This window comes from Eleutherodactylus coqui, unplaced genomic scaffold, assembly GCF_035609145.1.
Source record: "Eleutherodactylus coqui strain aEleCoq1 unplaced genomic scaffold, aEleCoq1.hap1 HAP1_SCAFFOLD_325, whole genome shotgun sequence".
Lineage (NCBI taxonomy): Eukaryota > Metazoa > Chordata > Amphibia > Anura > Eleutherodactylidae > Eleutherodactylus > Eleutherodactylus coqui.
This window is the reverse complement of record NW_027102543.1, coordinates 67,501-72,009: the sequence shown is the minus strand read 5'-3', so window position 1 is coordinate 72,009 and position 4,509 is coordinate 67,501.

Below are 4,509 nucleotides of genomic sequence, written 5' to 3'. Positions count from 1 at the left end.
GGGCTGCTCCACTCGCCCCAGGCCGGCCTCCCTGAGGCGGGCACATTAGCGGCTGAGACCCCCTCTCCACCAGAGACCGGGGGACGCTCGGGGACACACGGGGGCTGCTCCACTCGCCCCAGGCCGGCCTCCCTGAGGCGGGCACATTAGCGGCTGAGACCCCCTCTCCACCAAAGACCGGGGGGCGCTCAGGGACACACGGGGGCTGCTCCACTCGCCCCAGGCCGGCCTCCCTGAGGCGGGCACATTAGCGGCTGAGACCCCCTCTCCACCAAAGACCGGGGGACGCTCAGGGACACACGGGGGCTGCTCCACTCGCCCCAGGCCGGCCCCCACTGGTACCCGGGCGGCCCTATTGGCGGCTGAGACCCCCTCTTCAGCAAACGCCAGGGGACGCTCAGGGACACACGGGGGCTGCTCCACTCGCCCCAGGCCGGCCTCCCTAGGTACCCGGGCGGGCACATTAGCGGCTGAGACCCCCTCTTCAGCAAACGCCAGGGGACGCTCAGGGACACACGGGGGCTGCTCCACTCGCCCCAGGCCGGCCTCCCTAGGTACCCGGGCGGGCACATTAGCGGCTGAGACCCCCTCTCGACCAAAGACCGGGGGACGCTCAGGGACACACGGGGGCCGCTCCACTCACCCCCAGGCCGACCTCCAGGGCCTCCCTCCCGGCCCCTGGAGCAGCCAGCGCCCCCTCGCCCTCAACACTCTCTCCCCCGTTGGGACTTTGAAACTTTTTCTGACCGTGCAAGCTTCATCGGACGGCAAAGGGGGCAAGCTGCGGTCCGTGCCCGGCCTGCTGGGGTCCTGCCCGGGGACATCGGAGGCTCAGCCAGGGTCTTGAGCTACTGCTGGTAGGTGCGCTTTGGGGGCCCTCCGCAGCCGCCCCGGGCCACCCCTGCAGCCAGCACACTGCTGCCAACAGCCCGCCGCTCTCCCACACCAGCCAGCCCCGTCTGCACACATCTGCCGGGGGTGCTTTTTTGAGAAACACTGTCACTTTGTCAAAGACCGCACACCGCTCGTTCCCTTATACCCCGACAAGGTGTTCGTGCTGACGTTTTGCGAGGCCTTATTTTACCGTCGTCGGCGCTATCAGGGGAAACGGGCCCGCTCCTTCCGCCCTCCTGGAACCCTGGCTCGGCCCGGAGCGACCAGGATTACCCTCATACCGGTTCTCACCACCTGCATCGACACGCGGCTCTGCCCCGGCCGCCGCAGCTCTCGCCGGCCCGGCCGGGTCCGCACCCCTGGCCGGCACGCCTGGAGCGTTTGGACTTTGTCGTTTTTTTCTCCAAGAGTCGCCTCTGGCACATGCCATGGACTTCAGCAGGGGCTGCTCCCCGCCCCCTGGGTGTCCTGCCCGGGCACATCGGAGGCTCAGCCTGGGTCTTCAGCCCCTACTGGTAGGTGCGCTTTGGGGGCCCTCCGCAGCCGCCCGGGGCCCACCCCTGCAGCCAGCACACGGCTGCCAGCAGCCACCACACAGCTGCCAAACAGCCCGCTCTCCGTCACCCCCCAGCCCAACTCTGCATACATCTGGCGGGGGTGCTTTTTTGACTTCCCCCCTTTTGGCCTATGGGGAAAAGCCAGGGGGAAAACCTCCAGAGTCAGGCCGACCTCCTGGAACTCCAACCCGGTCTGGAGCCACCGGTCTGTCCCCTTCACGGTTCTCAGGACCTGCATCGACCCTCGGCTCAGCCCCGGCCGCCGCAGCTCCCGCCGGCCCGGCCACCCGGGTCCGCACCCCTGGCCGGCACGCCTGGAGCGTTTGGACTTTGTCGTTTTTTCTCCAAGACCCATCTCTGCCAACTGCCGTGGGCTTCAGCGGGGGCTGCTCCCCGCCTCCTGGGTGTCCTGCCCGGGCACATCGGAGGCTCAGCCTGGGTCTCGAGCCCCCTACTGGTAGGTGCACTACGGGGGCCCTCCGCAGCCGCCCAGGCCCACCCCTGCAGCCAGCACACGGCTGCCAGCAGCCACCACACAGCTGCCAACAGCCCACTATCCATCACCCACCAGCCCCTCTGCATACATCTGCTGGGGGTGCTTTTTTGACTTCCCCCCTTTTGGCCTATGGGGAAAAGCCAGGGGGAAAACCTCCAGAGTCAGGCCGACCTCATGGAACTCCAACCCGGCCTGGAGCCACCGGTTTGTCCCCTTCCCGGTTCTCAGGACATGCACTGACACTCGGCTAAGCCCCGGCCGCCGCAGCCCCCGCCGGCCCGGCCAGCCCGGTCCGCACACCCCTGGCCAGCGCCTGGAGCGTTTGGACTTTGTCGTTTTTTCTCAAAGACCCGTCTCTGCCAACTGCCGTGGGCTTCAGCGGGGGCTGCTCCCCGCCTCCTGGGTGTCCTGCCCGGGCACATCGGAGGGTCAGCCTGGGTCTTGAGCTACTGCTGGTAGGTGCGCTTTGGGGGCCCTCGGCAGCCGCCCAGGCCCACCCCTGCAGCCAGCACACGGCTGCCAGCAGCCACCACACAGCTGCCAACAGCCCGCTCTCCGTCACCCTCCAGCCCCTTCTGCATACATCTGCCGGGGGTGCTTTTTTGACTTCCCCCCTTTTGGCCTATGGGGAAAAGCTAAGGGGAAAACCTCCAGAGTCAGGCCGACCTCCTGGAACTCCAACCCGGCCTGGAGCCACCGGTTTGTCCCCTTCCCGGTTCTCAGGACATGCACTGACACTCGGCTAAGCCCCGGCCGCCGCAGCCCCCGCCGGCCCGGCCAGCCCGGTCCGCGCCCCTGGCCAGCGCCTGGAGCGTTTGGACTTTGTCATTTTTTCTCAAAGACCCATCTCTGCCAACTGCCATGGACCTCAGCGGGGGCAGCTCCCCGCCTCCTGGGTGTCCTGCCCGGGCACATCGGAGGGTCAGGCAATGTCTTCAGCCACCGCGGGCAGGTGCACTCAGGGGGCCCTCCGCAGCCGCCCAGGCCCACCCCTGCAGCCAGCACACGGCTGCCAGCAGCCACCACACAGCTGCCAACAGCCCGCTCTCCGTCACCCCCCAGCCCAACTCTGCATACATCTGCTGGGGGTGCTTTTTTGACTTCCCCCCTTTTGGCCTATGGGGAAATGCTAAGGGGAAAACCTCCAGAGTCAGGCCGACCTCATGGAACTCCAACCCGGCCTGGAGCCACCGGTTTGTCCCCTTCCCGGTTCTCAGGACATGCATCGACACTCGGCTCAGCCCCGGCAGCCGCAGCTCCCGCCGGCCCGGCCAGCCCGGGTCCGCACCCCTGGCCGGCACGCCTGGAGCGTTTGGACTTTGTCATTTTTTTCAAAGACTCATCTCTGCCAACTGCCGTGGGCTTCAGCGGGGGCTGCTGCCCGCCTCCTGGGTGTCCAGCCCGGGCACATCGGAGGCTCAGCCTGGGTCTCGAGCCCCTACTGGTAGGTGCACTCTGAAGGGGCCCTCCGCAGCCGCCCAGGCCCACCCCTGCAGCCAGCACACGGCTGTCAGCAGCCACCACACAGCTGCCAACAGCCCACTATCCATCACCCACCAGCCCCTCTGCATACATCTGCTGGGGGTGCTTTTTTGACTTCCCCCCTTTTGGCCTATGGGGAAAAGCTAAGGGGAAAACCTCCAGAGTCAGGCCGACCTCCTGGAACTCCAACCCGGCCTGGAGCCACCGGTTTGTCCCCTTCCCGGTTCTCAGGACATGCACTGACACTCGGCTAAGCCCCGGCCGCCGCAGCCCCCGCCGGCCCGGCCAGCCCGGTCCGCGCCCCTGGCCAGCGCCTGGAGCGTTTGGACTTTGTCATTTTTTCTCAAAGACCCATCTCTGCCAACTGCCATGGACCTCAGCGGGGGCAGCTCCCCGCCTCCTGGGTGTCCTGCCCGGGCACATCGGAGGGTCAGGCAATGTCTTCAGCCACCGCGGGCAGGTGCACTCAGGGGGCCCTCCGCAGCCGCCCAGGCCCACCCCTGCAGCCAGCACACGGCTGCCAGCAGCCACCACACAGCTGCCAACAGCCCGCTCTCCGTCACCCCCCAGCCCCTCCTGCATACATCTGCTGGGGGTGCTTTTTTGACTTCCCCCCTTTTGGCCTATGGGGAAATGCTAAGGGGAAAACCTCCAGAGTCAGGCCGACCTCCTGGAACTCCAACCCGGCCTGGAGCCACCGGTTTGTCCCCTTCCCGGTTCTCACGACATGCATCGACACTCGGCTCAGCCCCGGCAGCCGCAGCTCCCGCCGGCCCGGCCAGCCCGGTCCGCACCCCTGGCCAGCGCCTGGAGCGTTTGGACTTTGTCATTTTTTCAAAGACTCATCTCTGCCAACTGCCGTGGGCTTCAGCGGGGGCTGCTCCCCGCCTCCTGGGTGTCCTGCCCGGGCACATCGGAGGCTCAGGCAATGTCTTGAGCCACCGCTGGTAGCTGCACTCAGGGGGCCCTCCGCAGCCGCCCAGGCCCACCCCTGCAGCCACCACACAGCTGCCAACAGCCCGCTCCCCGTCAACCCCCAGCCCCTCCGCATACATCTGCTGGGGGTGCTTTTTTGACTTC